We start from the raw sequence: 20,009 nt of genomic DNA on the forward strand, positions 1-20,009 counted from the left end.
CAGACTCTGCACTGAGCCGTTAGCCTGAGTTGGGGCTCCCTGGATCACAGGACTCTGAGACCATGACCTGAGCTGAAGGCAGACACTTAACCCACTGAGCCACCAGGGCGCCCCAACTAGGCTTTTTAAGTACAAATGTTCTTAATTGTTTGAGCCATTGCTAACATTTTGTTTTGTTTTTGTCATTTAGAGGTAAAAGTATTTCCACATAACACACTAGTATTTTGTGGGGGGAACACTGCTAACTAATATACTAAGGTTTCTCTTTCCAGGTTAGGATAAAATTAAGGTTCAAGTCAATACTACTGATTCTTTGATATATTCTAAAAGTAAGGATTCATTTTACTTCACAAGATCTTAATTTCTTATACAAGGCATTAATTGGTCAACAAATATTTATTGGGCACCTATCATATATACTTAGGACTATGCTAAGTGCTAGAGATTTTTAAACACTAGAAAGATATAATCCTTATGGGATGCCTGGGTAACTCTGGTTGAGCATCTGCCTTCGGCTCCAGGAGTGACCCTGGGGTCTTGGGATCAAGTCCCACATTGGGCTCCTGCTTCTCCCCCTTTCTATGTCTCTACCTTCTCTCTGTCTCTCTCATGAATAAATAAATAAAATCTTAAAAAAAAGATATAATCCTTGTCCTCAGAAAGTCCATAGATTATTAGGGAAGATAAACATATCTGCATAATGACTTTCACAATTAATCATTCCTTTTGGTATTTTTTTACCTTTACAAAGCATAATTCACTACCAAAGAAAAAGACAAATAAAAAAATAAACTCTTTTCAAAAAATCTTCCAAGATATGTCCAAGGGTCAATAAAGATTTAGTATGAGCTCCTAGTTTATCTATAGTGATATTTACAGTACTGTAGAGTAAGTATTCAAGGTCATTGTAATTGCTTTCAGACCATACCGGACCCTCACACATCAAAGAATCAATTAGGTTCACTCTACCCTATTGAAAGCAGGAAAATTGGGAGTAATTTATTTTTAACAACAAAGGATGACAAAGGAGAAAGCATCCAAAGAAAAGCAATCAAGATGGCATATGATTTAAAAACCATGTCACAGATGAAATGATGAAAGGACCTGTAGTGTTCTAACCTGGAGAAGCCTTACAGCAACATAACAGTTTTCTCAATATATTTGAATGGCTATCCCTAAAGAGCTGTCCCATGAAGCAGGGAAAGAGGAAAAGCTGCTGTGGTAGATTTACTCCAAATTCTTAAAGACAGAACAAAGACCAATGTTTATAAGTCAAAAAGGGCGAATTTGAATCAATGCAAAACAAAAACAAAAACAAAAACCAATGTTTAATGAATTCATTATATTGGTTGTCTTCTAAATAAAAATATACTAATGTAGCAATAGCTGAAAAATACACTAGAAAGCAACAGAAGAAACTCCTCATTACTGAAAATCTTTCAGAAGAACTATCGATAAAATTATCTACAAGACACATTGTAAAGTGGATGTAACAGATGACTATAAACTCTATGAGGCTGGAATTTGTCTTGTTCACCACTTTATCCCCAGAATCTAATACAAGTCCTGCCATGTAGTAGGTGCTTAATAAATGTTTATTGATCAACTGAACATTCTCTAATGTCCTTTTTAACAAATTCTAACTACCAGTTAGGGAAATAATTATGCTTTGTTCAGATATAAATTACTTTGCTTAGGTTGGTTATTATTACTATTTACAGGTATTCCTTACTGTTTTGCATATCAAAAGTGAAAAAAATTGGGATTATGACAATAAGATTAAAAGAATCCTGAAAAAAGTCTCTAGTTTAAGCCCTAGTTTATCCTAAAATCAGAATAACCTGTTAATCAGAACAATCTATTCTTTATGGATTTGGTTAGATTGGAATTACACTCTGTAAAAAAATACGAAGACTAAATGGCCTTGAAAAATACTCTCAAATTTAACCACACAGGATGAGTTACTTTGCTGTCCCCTTAAAAATGAAGTATATTGCTTAAAACAGAAATATTAGAAAATATAAAGAAAGAAAAAAAATCACATGAAAATGCTGCATGCTCAGATAACTAATAGTAACATTTTGGTGCATATCCTCCCAGATTGCTTCCCTCTGTAAATGTGTATGTGGACATGTGGGTGTGTGCAAGGGAAAGAAAAATATATTTTAAACAACAGTGAAGTGCACCCTCTTCTGCTTCCGAAGAAAGCGTCATTACTTCTAATTGGAAAAGTCTACAGTACGCTGTCTCCTTATGGAAAGTGAAGCCTCAAGGGAAGAAGATGTTGAAACAAAGATAGCAAAACTGTGCCTTTTTATTCAAAAATTTCATATTGTCCAAAAAAAAGCACACTCAACAAAATATCTGACTAGTATCCCTCATAAAAGGATGGGTATGTGATAGAATAAAATAATAAAATTTATGCATGCCCACTAATCAGTTTAGAACATTACCACTGAAACCCACCCCTTTCCACCTGTGATCCCCCTTCCAGACCCTTCCTTCCCCTCCCCAACCAGGGCTAATTCCTGTTCTGAACTTCATATTTGTAATTCCTTGGATTGTTGTTGAAATTTAACTATATATGTGACAATAAAGAATAAATTGTTTTGTACCATATGTTTTTGAATTTCATAAGAATAGTATAAGATATTCTTGCTCTTCTATGACTTTTTCAATCAGAATTATGTTTCTGAGTTTCATTTATTTTCAATGTGGTTGGTATAGGAGTTCACTGTATAGGTATACAATAACTCATTTACAGATTCTCCTGACAGTGGACTTTTAAACATTTCCTAGGTATTTTGTATTAAGAACAATTTGCTATTAACATTGATGAACAAGTCTTTTGATACAAGTAACTAGGGTATGGTAATTATTCTAAGTAGTCATGGGGCAGAGAGTCAAGAATAGACACAAAGTGAGAAAAATGAATGAAATCGAAAGTCCTACACATACAGGAGTTGCAGCAAGAGGTGATCATGAGAACCAAGGCTAGATATCCTGTGGATTCTACAGATATCTATAATCTGAGATAAATTTACTTCTAATAATGTATTGTGAATGAGTTTCAATGACAAATCAGTGTCTACATGATAAATTTAAGGTTAAGTTTCAATATACACATGGTCATGATTTACTTAGTTAATCCTATCATATTGAAATTTCAATGTTTTGCCCTTAAGGGAACATTCTTATGCATAGACCTTGGTTTACATGTTTGACTATTTCTTTTGAAGTAGAATTCCTGGTATTTTGAGATGGATTACATTGAATGTGTATATTGCTTTGGGTAGCATAGAGATTTTTAACAATAGTTGTTCTTCCAATCCATGAGCATGGAATGTTTTTCCATTTCTTTGTGTCTTTCTCAATTTCTCTCATAAGTGTTTTATACTTTTCAGAGTACAGATCCTTTACCTCTTTGGTTGGATTTATTACTAGGTATCTTATGATTTTTGGTACAATTGTAAATGGGATCAATTCCTTAATTTTTCTTTCAGTATGTAGAAATGCAACTGATTAATGTGCATTGGTTTTATATCCTGCCACTGAATTCCTACATGAGCTCTAGCAATTTTTGGGTGGAGTCCATCTGCAAAGAGTGAGAGTTTGACTTCTTTTCTGACCTGGATGCTTTTTATTTCTTTTTGTTGTCTGATTGCTGAGGCTACGACTTCTAGTACTATGTTGAACAACAGTGGTGAGCGTGGACATCTCTGTTGTGTTCCCTCAGGGGAAAGTTCTCAGTTTTTCCCTGTTGAGAATGATACTCACTGTGAGCTTTACATATAAGGCTTTTATGATATTGAGGTTTGCTCTCTTTATCCCCACACTGCAGAGAGTTTTAATCAAGAAAGGATGCTGTCTTTTGTCAAATGGTTTTTCTGTATCACTCTGGAAAACAGTATGGAGGTTCCTCAAAAAGTTAAAGATAGAGCTATCCTACAACCCAGCAATTGCACTACTAGGTATTTACCCAAAGGATCCAAACATAGTGGTCCAAAAGGGCACATGCACCCCAATGTTTATGGTAGCAATATCCACAATAGCCAAAATATAGAAAGAGCCCAGATGTCCACTGACAGATGAATAAAGAAAATGTGACACACACACACAATAGAATATTACTCAGATATCAAAAGATGAAATCTTACCAAATGGTAAGAGATTCCAACAATGAGGTTGGAACTAGAGGATATTATGCTAAGTGAAATAAGTTAGTCAGAGAAAGGCAATCATCATATGATCTCACTCATTTGTGAACAAGACAGAGGATCATAGGGGAAAGGAGGGAAAAATAAAATAAGACAAAATCAGAGAGGGAGACAAACCAAAGAGACTCTTAACTGTAGGAAACAAACAGGGTCGCTGGAGGGGAGGTGGGTGTGGGATGGAGTAACTGGGTGATGGGCATAACGAGGGCACGTTATGTAATGAGCATTGGGTGTTATATGCAACTGATAAATCACTAAACTGGCACTGAAACTAATGATACGCTGTATGTTAATTCATTGAATTTAAATTAAAAAAAGAAAGAATTCCTGTGACAACAGGTATATACCATATGCTTACATTTAATTGAATCTGTTTCTGGACTTTCTAATTGGTTCCATATGTCAATCTATTCTAGCACCAGAATCACACTGTTTTCCTTATTAAAGCCTTAAAATTAATTTTACTATATGGTAGGATAAGTCTCTCCTCATGTTCATTTCTGTCAAAGCATTCATGATCATTCTCATATTTATTTTTAAAAAGATTCTCCTTCTTCCTCAATGCCATACTCAACCAATCTCCAAGTCCCTTACTTCATCATTGAATTATACCTCAAACACATTCATTTCTCTCCACTTTTGTTATCATTCTAGTCCAGGTCACCACTGTATCTCACTTGACCTGCTAGAACAATTTCTCAACTAGTCTCTTGCCTCTACTCTGGCTCCTCTCCCAATTAATTCACTTTCAAACACTAGCATGAGGTTACTAAGAGTATGTCACTTTAAAGTCAACTCATTTACTTTCATCATAATTTTGAGAGAGAATCATGAAAGGCTCTAGTCATAGCATACAGTGATTTTTTTGAAATATTTAACATGGTCTCTCATGATATCTCAGAGTTTCTATATTGAGTGATTTCATTAGATGCATTAATGATCCAGGTAGTAAACTGGTTAAAATAACAAGATATGGAGGGATAAACCAGAGGTTAAATATAATCTTGTTAATCTATAAGATAAATGAGGTTAATTTCTTTTTTTTTTTTAATGAGGTTTTAACTTCTAAAGACATGCTTGTCTAGCAACTAGCAAAGTGCCATCCCTGTTCATCATAGGACTCAACAATACATGCTAAAAAATACATAAAATAATTAATATTTCAGTTAGTATTTAAGGCCTGTATCCTCCACTAAAATTATGAACCATAGAGGCAAGGACCATGACTATCTTTTTCACATGGTATGCACTTAATATTTGCCAAATGAATGAAGGCTGAAACAATGTCATTTAAAAACTATTACAGATTCAAATCTCTATAAAAAGAGTAACTTACACTTGTAAGGTATTTGTTAGTCTGCAAAATGAAGAGTATTTCAATTATCCAGATGATTCTTATTTAGCCCTCACAACCAGCCTATCAATGTTATTATCATCTCCATCCAGAAACTAAGGCTTGGAATTCAGTGACTTGTCCAATATTAAGCATCTGGTTAATGAAAGTTTCAGGGCTCCAACTGATCTTGTGACAGCTAATCTAGTCATTAGATATGATAGACATACTATCATATCACAGATTTTAAAAAGACCTATGACAAGATCTTTATCATCAGAACTAAGGGCAAGAAAAATCTTCATACATTATTAGGTTCTATATAACCCTGACAACTTCCTTTCCTTTGCGAACCCTCTTACTTACAATGGGAAAGCTGGATTTTGATATACAGGTTAACTGTCAATATTCTTTTGATAATAATCCTGGTAACAGACAAGAAGGATTAAAAGAACTGGCTCAACAATTTGTGACTCACCTTCAAGGCTCCATCATAGCTAATCTAGCAAAATTGGGCTCCAATCTAGTTAGCAATTTTTGCTTTTTTTCTTGATATTTAGCCTCTATCTTTATTTGAATGCCTGGTTAACAGATCCCAAACTTGTTTCTTTGCTTGATTTTTTTTTTTATTTTTTAATAATAGTAGCATACCTAGGACTGTGTTCTCTGTCTTGGTCGTGGCCAGCTCTCTTCTGAGGAGAGATAATGTCTTAATATCCTGTCCCTGAATCCTGAACAGGCCTTGAAGGCCTTACATTCCTAACTTCACAGCTCCTGAAGGAATGTCTGGCTTTGATACTTTCTTACTTAGCTTCATCCTACCTACTATAGTTGATTATGCAATATGTGGACAAAACAATACTTCTTCAAAAAAGATGCATACTAAGAGTGCTGAATAAATTAATAGAATGTATGCCTCCCAAAGAAAAACAAACAGGAGTAATAAAAGGCCTGCATAATATGCTTTCATGTGTTGTTTATGCTGTGCTCCTATAAAAAGTTTAAAATCACCAGTGGTAGTAGACTAAATCTAACAAGTCAAAGTTAATTAGTGATTAAATATGAGGCCCTATGGTTTAGCACAGGAATTAGTTATAAAAATTCAGCATGAGGATATATAGGTTAGCAAAACCATGAAAAAAGAATTAGGAGTTATAGCTGGACAGAATGAGTGATGATGTAATATCCTAAAGACATAATGTGACATTGGCTGATTCAATATAAGTATGATATTTAGACAACCGAATGTGATAGCTCTCCCTTCTTCTGTGTTAATTAGGATTGGGAATTATCTGGTTTAATAATATCATCAAAGATAACTGTATCATGGTGACCATCCTTGTAAGGTGTTATAAGATTTTCTTCAACAAAAGGGCAGAAGGACACTTGGCCTTCTGATTTATGAAGAACCTTGGCAACAATTAGGGGCCCCAGGTATGGGTACAACCGTTTCTCAAATGTAGCAATGATGTGACTTTTTATCAGAAATAAGACTACCCTAGAGGCTTTTCTAGATTACTTTGACAGAGCACCTCTGTGAACATGCCGCTTAACATAGATGTATTCTTAACTATGTGAGGGAAATAGAAGCAGCTTAATCAATCCTGGAGTAAGACCATACCTAATCCCCTCACTCTGGTACTTTGGCCTACATTAGAAAAGGTACAAACCAAATGGACTGTTTCCTCTGGACAGGGGTTAAGAAAAGTTTGAGTATCAAACCCATATCATGTGAGAAAAAAATTAAAGGGGAAAGGGTACAGGGAAACATTTATCACAAGTATTTGAAAAGTAGAAGAGTAATTATAATTGTTCCCTATGGCTAAGAGAGTAGAAAGAGCATAGATGGAAAGATGGTAATAAGGAGACAGATTTCAGCTTAAAATGAGCTTTCTAACAATTAGAGCTTCTCAGTATGAAATTGGCTGCCTAGCAGGTAGTAGTTTCTCTGCCACTGGAAGTCTTCAAACCTAGTCGGATTGAGAATAGAAGATGGTGATTTGACTCAGATGAGTCTTAAGATGTTAGGTAAGTAAGACAAGGAGAATGGAAGTATTGTCTTAGTACTATGATAAGCTACCTGCATACTTTAAACTGCTTCCTGAATCCTTTTTCTAATAATGAGGACAGCAGTACTAACACAAGGGAGTGTGGGTTTATGGCTTTTTCAAAGTTAGAGATGACTCACGATTTCAAATGACTCAAAGTAGGAAAAAGCTTTTGGAAGTGGTCTTACTGTTCTGATGTGTCTCCCAATATTAAGAAAATAATCCCCTAAAGAGTTACAATGACATTCATATGTGAAAGACTATGCTATAAATATAGAATAATAAGAAAAATAAGAAAATAATAGTGAGTAACCTTGGGTGAGATGGAAGAATGAGTGATAGCAGGACAGCTCTAGGGAAAGGAACATCGATGATGGTGGTAGGCACTACAATGGCCTCTCAAAGATGTCCACATCCTAAACCCCAGAACCTGTGAATATATTATGTTACATGGCAAAAGGGATTTTGCAGATATGATTAAATTAAGAATCTTGAGATGGGGAGATTATCCTGGATTATTATGGTCATTGCAAGTGAAAGAAAGAAGAAGAGTCAGTGTCAGAGTAATGCAATGTGAGAGACTTGACTAGCCATTGCTGGCTTTGAAGGTGAAAGGCAGCCATAAACCAACAAATGGGCACAGCTTACAGAAACTAGAAAAGGCAAGAAAATAGATTCTCCCCTAGAGTCTCTAGAAAGACATGCAGACTTACCAGAACCTTGAACTTAGCTCAGTGGGACACATTTTGGGACTACCGAAAATGTAAAATAATACATTTGTGTGTGTTTTTTTAACCTCTAAGTTTGTGGTAATTGGTTCTTGCAGTAATGGAAAATGGATACAATAACCCAGCACAAGGCATCACAAAGGGAGGCAACAGAAATGATTACGGACTGAGAGACAGACATTAAGATTAAACACCAATGGAAAAATATACCTTATTATATTATGATATGATTCAATATTTTAAAGACAGTGATTCTTTCACTTTTACTTAGTCTTAAATTTAATGCAGTAATATTGCAATGGAGTTTCCCTCCTACTGCATCTTGGATCTTGAAAAGTATATTTGGAAAAATAAATGTGTGACAAAGCCAGGTATCAATTTGAAAAGAGAAAAAAGCAATGGAGGGGGTGGAGATCAGCCTTTAGCAGATATTTAAATAAATTATAAATGGTTCTGGTGCAATAATTGAAAAGCAAGAGAAAAGAAAATTTTAAAGAGCAAAGCTCCAATACCTGTAGAAATTTATTATATTATGATGGTGGTATTTCAAATCAGTAAGAAAACAATGGGTTATAGAACAATTGCCAGTGTGGGGCATCTGGGTGGCTCAGTTGGTTAAGTGTCTGCCTTTGGCTCAGGTCATGGTCCCAGGATCCTGGGATCAAGCCCTGCATCAGGCTCCCTGCTTAGCAGGGAGCCTACTTCTCCCTCTCCTTCTGCCTGCAGTTCGTCCTGCTTCTGCTCTCTCTCTCTCTCTCTCTCTGTCAAATAATAAAATCTTAAATAAAAAAAAAGAAGAATTGCCAATGAGATACTGATTATTCACTTGGAAAGAAATAATAAAGCTGGATTAATATTTCATTCCTTATACCCCAATAAATTCCAGATAAATATTCAAATAATAAATACCCTTATAATAACAATCTTAAAATAGGAATGGACTTTGAACAGGAGCTATAACCAGACATATAAGCAGAGCTGTAGAGAAAAAGATTGATGAATTTGAGTACAAATATTAACTATCAAGCCACTAAAATATAAAAAATATTAAGAGACAGGGCAGCCCCAGTGGCGCAGTGGTTTGGCACCGCCTGCAGCCTGGGCTGTGATCCTGGGGACCGGGTATCGAGTCCCGCGCCCGGCTCCCTGCATGGAGCCTGCTTCTCCCTCTGCCTGTGTCTCTGCCTCTCTCTCTATGTGTCTCTGAATAAATAAATAAAATCTTTAAAAAAATATTAAGAGACAAATGACAGGTTTGGGAAAGTTCTTTGACACAAATGGCAAAGAGCTAATATCTTTATTATATAAAGAGAATTACAAATTGAGATGAAAGATGTCATCAACCTAAGGGAAAAAGTGGACAAATGATAGGAGTACTTGATAAGAAACAGCTAGAAATTTCTATGAAAAGATGCTTGATCTCATTTATAATTAAATATATTTAAATTGCTATAGGTAATACACAGTGTTAATGAGGGTTTGGAAAAATGGGTACCATTTTTGAAGTGTTTATTGGTATAAAATCTCTTTCCAGCTAATTTGTCAATTGTTACAAGAGATCTTTAGAAAGCAGATCTTTAGATAGCATCAGTTTTTGGACTTTTGCCATGCTAAAATTTTTCTTCCTTCACCTGGGAACAGATGGGATTGATAAACCACCATTATTATTCCTAAAGCATGGTACTGAAAGGCCCCATTTATATGAATTGCATAACTGTCACTCATAATTTCTAAAAAAATATATATAGTTGCTACTTTTAATCTTTGTGTCAAATAATGAAGTGTGTATGGGGAGGGTGATGTAGAGGGAAGCCTCCCTCTTATGAAGCCTCTCTCATGAGCAGTAGCAATAATTTAAGTTGTAAATGGTTGTCAGAGTATTGTTCCCCTTTAGAAAATGTTACCAATTCATGTCCATGGATCTTGATTCTTAGTTGACCCTCTCTTGATCGGTCACTTCAAAGTTGGAGGTGACAATTAAACGTTTGAAACCACAGCAGAAATGTTAACAGAAAAGTGTTGAAAAACCAGTGTGAGTACTATCTCACAATGTCACTTTGAGTATACTATTGTATATATACTATTGAGTATACTATTGGTTGACTTGTGTCTCCCCAAAATTCATGAGCCAAACCTAACCCTCACTAACTTCAGAATGTGATCATATTTGTTAATAAGGTTGATACAGATGTAATTAGTTAAATTAAGATGAAGTCATTAGGGTGACCCCCAATCCAAAATCTGCTGTCCCTATAAAGAAGGGAAGTTTAGGGAAGCCTGGGTGGCTCAGGGGTTGAGCATCTGCCTTTGGCTCAGGTCGTGATTCTGGGGTCCAGTATCAAGTCTCATATCAGGATCCCTGTGGGGATCCTCCTTCTCCCTTTGCCTGTACTTCTACCTCTCTCTGGGTGTCTCTCATGAATAAATAAATCTTTAAAAAAAGAAAAAAAGAAGGGAAATTTAGAAACAGACACATACACAAGAACACCGTGTAAACATTGGAGCTATACTGCCACAAGCCAAGGAACACCAAAGATTGCCATCAAACCACCAGAAGCAAGGTGAATGGCATAGAATGGATTCTCTTTTACTAAGCACTAAGAAGGAACCAGCCCTACTGATAATCTTGATTTTGGACTTATAGCCTCTAGAACTACAAGAAAATGGATTTCTGATGTTTAAGCCATGAATCTTGTGGTAGTTTGTTATGGCAGCCCTAGCAAACAAACACAAGGTTAAAAAGAGTAAATAAAAGGAACTGCTTGAAAAAAAAAAAACCCTTTTAACTAATCTTTTTTAGTGTTCTAAAATCTTTACTTCTTGGAAAATAACTACTGATTAGGGAACAGCAAGGAAAAGAGGAATCTCTCTGTTTTGATAAAATTTCCAAAAGTGTATCAAAATTTTAAATGCACAGGCTCTTTGACCCAGGAATTCTACTTCCACAATTAAACCCATGAATACAAATAAAAATGTACATATAAAGATGTATACTGAAGCATTGTTTAGAATATTAAGGGACTGGAAATTATTTTTAGATTATCATTAAGAGACTGTTTAGTAAGTAAATATCATTCATGCAAGGAGGCAATGTAGTATAATGCATAGGTCCAGAGATTTTAGACAATATAAAATCCACATGGACCATTTGTTAATAATTCAGACTTGTTACTCTTCCCCAAATTTTTACTAAATCAGAATCTCTTGACAGTGAGCAGGAAATCTATGTTTTACAAGTTTCCCTGGTCATAGTACTGCAATTGGTTGGTGAAATAAACTTGAAAAACATTGGAAAAATAGTTAAAGAGTGTAGAAACAGAATCCCAGCTCTGTCATTTTCAGCAAAGTTGTCTTGGCAAGGATAGACTACTAATAGTACCTACTTAAAAGGGTTGCTGGTGACTATGAATGAGATGATAAAATTATGAAATATTTTTGAAATAAAATGAAATGAATTTTATAAAGTGCTTAGTATAGTGTCTAAGTGCCTAAATGCTCAATAAATGTAGCCACTATTACCAGTTAGTCATTCAAAAATGATGTGAATGTGTAGGTACTGATATTTTGAGCTAAAACAAAGGAACAATATATAATGTATGTTTATGTGCAAAAAAGAAAGTATGTACACATATATTTGTGTGGCATATTTCTGGGAGGAATGATTTAAAACTTGGTGATCAACATGGGGTAATGAGGCAATATTCTCTTTTGTTTTGCTTGATCTTTTTAAAAACTATATATACATGCTATTTTCAGAAAGAATAAAAAAGTTCTGTGAGTCTAAATACCACCTGAGGAAGGTGATGATATCAACTTCAAATACAAATGAACTTTAATTTTATTTCTGGTACTGTTATGTGGAAATTTGCATATCCCAGGTGAAATTGAAGATGGTGAAATCTCAAGAATAATCTCCTTAATAAATCAACAAATGCAACTGAAAACACGCCAAATGCCAAGCAAAACTAAATAGGGATAAGTTCCATACAAAGCCTCAGTAAGAGACCTAGATAATGTATGTAAGAAGTCAAAATAGAATGTATTTCACCAAAACAAGATGAACAAAGAGAAAAGTGTATCATATGAAGCAACCTTGAAGCTAAAAGACTAAGAAACGTGTTGTCCATAAAGCATTACTTACACTCAAAAAAGAGAAGAAACAAAATTGAAAATAAAGAAATCAAAAGTATTTATATAAAAGATTTTTTTACAGTGTGAGAAGTCCAAAGCCTCATATTTTTTTGGGAAAAGGTAGAAAACAAAATATTAGAAAAATTGGTAAGTACTGAATAAATGAACTAAAAATTTGAATATTCAAGTATAAGTAAAAAGACACATTCACAACTAAGAGACAAATCATGTCAAGCTGTTAGAAAAATAACTGAGACTCAACTTAAATATTGGGAAGAAAAAGGACATCACCAGATTCCTAAAAACAAAATGCTGGATTTGATAATGAAGTTACATCATCAAATGTGGTTAGTGTTGGTAGGTCTGGTAATGGTGAGGGGTCCTGGGTAACTACTATAACAAGGCTTGGGGCCTTTACTCTAATAGCCCCAGACTCTTATCCCTGACTCCACTCCATTTCTATACAAAGGAAAGGGTCTTTACCATTTTTAATAACAATACATGTTTTTCAAATTAAGATTTTTTACAAACCCCTCTATGATAATAGGATTAATTATTTAGGGAGTACAATAAAGGACTTCCTTATATCCTGGCCAAATTAGAGATTAAGAGTCCTGAGGATGACAAATCTTTTTTTTAAAGGGCCAAAGAATAAATATTTTAGGCTTTTCAGGCCATATGATCTCTGTTACAAGTACTCAGTGCTACTGTTGTAGCAGTAAAACAAATATACACAATATGTAACTGGAAGAGCTTGTCCAGATTTGGCCTACAGTGTGTCAAATCTTGCCCAAAGACCACACAGTTAGCCATCCGGTGGATAAAACAAAGGACTTATGCAAATGAATTAAAATATTAACTAGGTTAGTGACATAAGATGCTAGAAAATGTGGCTTAGGTTCAAGGCAATATAGGCTTCCTGTGACTATATTCCCAAATTAGATAGACTAGCATCAGGTCTCCCAAGCCTGAGAAGATTCTTTACTAAACTTAACTGCACATCCTCTCTGCAGGCAAGAAGATCACAAAGAGGATTAGTGACACATGCTCAGTTTCTGCTCCCAAATTTACAAATCAATTAACTCCCCTGAGGAATAAGTAGGAGTAGATAAAAGCCCAGTTAAACTAATCAAAGTCTCTCTACATGAAAATATTCAGCAAAAAGAAAGAAACCCTTATTCTTGTCCCAGCTCTCACAGGTAATTTATACTTTTTAGGATCTGTTTTTCAAAAAAAATACATGAGCAAAGTGCAGCAATAAATTCTGAATTCTTTCTTCCCAGAGAGCAAGTGTTTCCATATAGTTCCACCATATGGAATTTAATATAGCACAATCCTTGCACAGAGCAGATTCTCAAAAAATTTTAAATTTATATTAAATGATTAAATCAATCATTTAAAAAATGGATGAATACATAAATAACATAAATAACCAATATTAAGAAAAATTAAGCCTTAAGAATAGGGTGGACAACTTGAATGTCCTCCCAAAGCTTTCCCATCTCTGTGCTGTTAATAGGAACTTTGATTATAAGAAAACACTTATGTAATCATTTACTTCTCTACTCACAGAGATAAAAGATAATATCATAATTTATTTTTGTTATTTTAGCTTCCAAATAAAAGCAAATGATACAAATTTGTGACTTAATACTTTAAAAATCTAGAAAAGCACAAATATTTATGAATAATACAATTATTTAAAACACTGAAGAGGGCAGCCTGGGTGGCTCAGGGGTTTAGCGCTGCCTTCAGCCCAGGGCATGATCCTGGAGACCTGGGATCGAGTCCCCCGTCGGGCTCCCTGCATGGAGCCTGCTTCTCCCTCTGCCTGTGTCTCTGCCTCTCTCTCTCTCTGTGTCTCTCATGAATAAATAAATAAAATATTTATTTTTAGAAAAAGAAAACACTGAAGAAGACTATAGTACAACAGCAATATGGAAATATGTAGTGCTATCTCTAGGTTCAGCCTTGTTACAAGTATGTACAGAAGTGCACAAATAAATGAGAAATAGGCTAAGGAAGAGTCCAGAAAGCTGACTTTGATCCCACATAGTAATTAATATTTTCCAATTATATAAAGTGATTATTTCATTGATAATCATCTCATTTTTCATTTATTGCTTTCTCTCCCCAAGGACTATGGAAAAATAAAGGAGAGAAATCATTTGGAAAATAATGATGATCCACATGTTGACAAAAAAGCTTTGTGTTCTCAGTACAAGTAATGCTTGAACCCAGGACTCTTTTATTTATAAAAGATGCACTATTAATACACAGTCAAAGCTGTGAAATTATCATTTCTATACACCATAATTAAACTCCATTAATACAAAACCTTAGAATTCTTACATCTGCTCTCCCAGAGAATTACATGTTAGAAAAGTAAGTTAACATAATAAACATTTTGGAATATCTTTAGACTTAAAAAAAACAAAAAACAAAAAACAAAACAAACAAAAAAAAAAACAAACAACAACAACAAAAACCCTTTCCTTCTTTTTCTAAATTAATGTGATTTAAAAGGCCTCTTGATGATATTTAGCTTTGATAATGTAAAATCCTGGCTTTAATAACCAACACCTATTCATTTAATCTTTATGATGATGGGTCTGCAAGAAGTTTAAGAGACAGTTAGGTGAACGGATATATAAGATGTCAAAATAAAAATCTGCCACTTGTCTGCTTTTCAACCATCCTCATTACTATTACTATACCAGCATTTCTGCAAAGCAGAGTAGTAACATTTATATCTTTTGAAACTCCTCTACTCTTTACTCCTCAGTCCATCATCACCAAGCCCCATGAGTCACCCTTGTAGTTCTCTGTCCATAGCTGCATGTTAAGCCAGGTTTCATCACCACACAATGCAGATTATTGCCACAGTCTCTGAACTCATTTCTCTGTTTGTACAGCTTCATTTCATTCTATGCACAACCATTAGAATAATCTTCAAACATCATGATCCTCACATTATTCATGGTCCAAAAGCTAAGTACCATCCAAATGCTTTTTATTCAAAACAAAACTCTCAGCTTAGCCTTCAACTCACCAATTTCATCTACTTTATTGCACCTTTCAGTCAACTCTATGCCAGCACTCTTCTTCTTCTGAGTTCATCTGCTTATTAATTCATCCTAACACTGAATTTGAACATGACCCCACCTCTTTCAAAAGCCAGTAAAAAAGCATTCTGGAAGAAGTAATGATATCCAAAAATCCACTCCTCCATAAAAGCAATAAAAATCTTCACAAAAGGATACCTGAATGGCTCATTCAGTTAAGTGTCTCCCTTCGATTCAGGTCATGATCCTGGAGTCTCAGGATGGAGCCCCACATCAGGCTCACTGCTCTGCAGGGAGTCTGCTTCTCCCTCTGCCCCTTCCTCTGCTCCTTCCTTCCTTCTTCTCCCTCTGTCTCATATACACACTCTCTTTCTCTCAAATAAATAAATAAAATCTTTTTTTTTAATCCAAAAAGTGTCAAAATCAACTTTTTCAGAACTCTGGAAATTAAAAGCTTACAGCAATCCATGTTGCAAATAAATCTGGAATTTATTTCAGAAAATGAGTAGAATCTTTGTACAAACAGTGAGCATTGTGACTATTCCACTTACCCCATACCTATTTCCCTTTCCCCAGTTCTATAGTGAGAAAACTGGCAGCCTCATAATAATAGTAAATCTTAAAGCCAGAAGCCTAGAAGTCATCAGTAGGGAGGAGAGGGGAGCTGAAGGGTTCAAAGCACTACAAACATCGTCACATCCAAAGAGAATTCTCAAGATTTAACATATTCATCAGCCCCTCTGTAAAAGGCCCATTTAATTAATTGTAATAATTGAATTGTAAGGTTAATTGTAATCACAGAATACTCCCAAAAATAACTAAAAAGAAAAGTATAAGAAACAGAAAGGGAATTAAAAAGGTAAACTGAAAATATCTATTTAGCACAAAAAAAAGGCAGTTAATGAGGAAAAAATACAAAAATGATGTGACATACAGAAAACAAATAGTAAAATGGTAGAACTAAGCCCTACTTTATTGGTTATTACATTAAATGTAAATGGATTTAGTACTCAACACAAAAGGCAGAGATTGGCAGAAAAGATTTTTTTTAAAAAATAATCCAATTATATACGATCTACAAGACACATACTTTATATTCCAGGACACTAATAGGTTTAAAGTTAAAAGTTGGAAAAAGATACACCATGCAAACAGTAAGCAAAAAAATGCTGATTGGCTATACAGTTGACCCTGAACAATATGGGGGTTAGGGAAACCAACCCCCTGTGCAGTCAAAAAATCTGTGTAACTTTTGACTTCCCCAAAACTTAACTAATAGTTTTCTGTTGACCAAAAGCTTTACCAATAACATAATCAACTAACACATATTTTGTATGTTTTATGTATATCATACATGTATGTATGTATATGTTTATTACATATATGTTTATGTATGTAATGTTTATGTACATATATGTTTATGTATATCATACACTGTATTCTTACAATAAAGTAAGGTAGTGAAAAGAAAACTTTATTAAGAAAATCACAAAGAAAATTCATTTAGAGTATTGTATTGTAAAAAAATCCATGTAAAAACGGACCTATACAATTCAAACCCATGTTGTTCAAGGGTCAACTGTACTAATATTAAACAAAAGAAAACTTCAGACAGAAATTGTTAATGGAAATTTTTTAAAAGGAAATTTTATACATTTATAAAGATAAAATGGTCAATCTATCAGGAAGACACAACATATATAAACATATGCACACCTAACAACAAAGCACATGAAGTAAACATGATGTAAACACTGATGGAATTAAGCACATGAAGTAAACATGAAGTAAACACTGATGGAATTAAAGAGCAAAATAAACAGTTCAACAATGATAGTTGGAGAATTCAATATTCTACTTTCAATAATGGATAGAACAATTGAGCAGAAGATCAACAAGCAAATAAAAGATTTGAACAGAACCATAAACAAAATAGAACTATATAGAAATACTACCAAACGACAGACTACACATTCTTCTCAAGTGCATATGGAACACTCTCCAGGATAGACGTTATGCTAGACCATAAAATAAGTCTCCATAAACTTGAAAAGACTGAAATGATACAAAGTATGTTCTCTGGCCATGAAAGAATGAAATTAGAAATAAATAAGGAAAGGAAACTGGAAAGCTCACAAATATGTGGGAATTAAAAAACACATTTCTAAATAACAAGAGAGCCAAAGAATAAATCACAAGGGAAATTAGAAAATACTTTCAGATAAATGAGAAAAAAATCTTACAACATGCCAAAAATATATGGGATGCAGATAAAGTAGTTCTTAGAGGGAAATTCATAGTTATAAACTGATAACAAAAAAAGAAAGATCTGAAACCAACAACATAATCTCCAGAATACAGAGACCAGGAAAAAAAAATAGAAACCTGAATCAGGCAAAAGTAATGAGATTAAAAAGACTAGATGAAATGAAAATAGAGAATAGAAAAACAATAGAGAAAATTAATAAAACCAAAAGCTGCATCTTGGAGATCAACAAAATTGACAATGCTTCAGCCAGACTGATCAAGAGAAAAGAGACAAGACTCAAATTGCTAAAATCAGAAGTGAAAGTGAAAGGAGCAGTATCAACCTCACAGAAATGATTAGGATTATATGCGAATAATATAAGAACTGTATGTCAACAAATTAGATAACTTAGGTGAAATGGACAAATTCCTAGAAAGATGCTAACTACCATAACTGACTAAGGAAACAGAAAATATGAGTAGATCTATAATTAGTAAAGAGATATAATTAGTAATTTTCAAACTTCCCACATATGTAAGGCCAGTTCTAGTTGGCTTTAATGGTGAATTCTACCAAACATTTAAAGAAGACTTAATACTAGTCCTTCACAAACTCTTTAAGATACATAAAAGGAGCAATTAGCAAAATGAAAAGGCAACCCATGGAATAGAAGAAAATACTTTTTAAAAAAAAATTTTATTTATTTATTCATGAGAGACACACACACACAGAGAGGCAGAGACAGGCTGAGAGAGAAGCAGGCTCCCCGCAAGGAGCCTGATGTGGGACTCAATCCCGGATCCCAGGATCATGCCCCAAGTTGAAAGCAGATGCTCAACTGCTAAGCCATCCAGGCATCCGGAAGAAAATACTTTCAAACTATACATCTGATAAAAGGTTAATATCCAAAATATACACAAAAACCCTATACAACACAGTACTAAAAATCCAAATACCTAATCTAAAAATGGGAAAAGGACCTAAGTAAACATTTTTCCAAGAGTATGCACAAATGGCCAACAGATACATGAAAAGGTGCTCAACGTCACCAATTATCAAGAAAATACAAATAAAAACCATAATGAGATAGCACCTCACATCTGTTAGAATGGCTATTATCAAAAAGACAAGAGACAAGGCTAGAGAGGATTTGGAGAAAAGGGAAACATCATGCAATGTTAGGGGAAATGTAAGTTGGTTCAGCCACTATGGAAAACAAAATGGAGGTTCCTCAAAAAATTAAAAACAGAACTAACCATATGATCTAGCAATATCATTTCTGGGTATTTTTCTAGAGAAAATAAAATCACTATCTGAAAAAATATCTGCACCCCCATGTTCATTGCAATATTATTTATAAGAGTCAAGACATGGAAACATCCACTTGTCTGTGGACAGATGAATAGATAAAATGTGAGTGGTGCCTGGGTGGCTCAGTCAGTTGAGTGTTGGACTCTTGATTTCAGCTCAAGTAATAAACTCAGGGTCATGAGACTGAGCTCGCCTGGGGCTCCATGCTCAATGGAGAGTCTGTTTAGGATTCTTTCTCCCTTTCCTTTCTGCCCTTCCCCCTCCCAAATAAATAAATCTTTAAGAACATGTGAGATATATAGTAAGAAATAGAGTTAAAAGATAAAATGACACGTTTTAAGAGTTTATTTGAGCAAAACTCAATTCTAATCAGGCAGCACCAAACCAGTTGTTAAAAGTGCTCCACTGAGCAAAACTTGGGGAAACATTTATGGAGAAGAGTAGAAGAAAAGTAAGGGAATTATTGATTAGCTATAGCTTAAAGTCTAGTTTACTATTTGTTATTGGTTGTCCTTAGGTATGGATTTCATAACCTCATGGCAATTTACAGGCTCAGATTCTGGTTTGCTTATAAAGGTTCCCATGGCATTAGAGCTACCTCAGTTTAATGTCTCCTTGTTTAATTAATAAATGTACATCATGTAATATTATTTAGCCGTAAAAAAGAAAATTCTGCCATTTACAACCAACATGGATGAAACTTAGGAGCATTTTGCTAAGAGCAATTGGACATAGACAAATACTGTATGATTTCACTTACATGTGGATCTAAAAACCCCAAAGTCGTAGAACCAGAGTGTAGACTAGCATAACTAGGTAGTAGAGCAATCTAATGTATTACACATACCTTATACGAGCAAAATGTTTTCTCCCCCAAAGCATGAAAGGAAGAACAATTAGAAGGAAGTTTAGACACTAAGAATTATAA

General features: G+C 34.5%; 1 protein-coding gene across 26 annotated transcripts in view; it reads right to left on the reverse strand.

The window, feature by feature from the left end:
* The window catches only part of ANKS1B (ankyrin repeat and sterile alpha motif domain containing 1B), a 1,023,959-nt gene that overhangs the window by 647,891 nt on the left and 356,059 nt on the right, over positions 1-20,009 (reverse strand). The window lies entirely within an intron of this gene.

The sequence above is a fragment of the Vulpes vulpes genome, chromosome 10 (assembly GCF_048418805.1).
Source record: "Vulpes vulpes isolate BD-2025 chromosome 10, VulVul3, whole genome shotgun sequence".
Classification (NCBI taxonomy): domain Eukaryota; kingdom Metazoa; phylum Chordata; class Mammalia; order Carnivora; family Canidae; genus Vulpes; species Vulpes vulpes.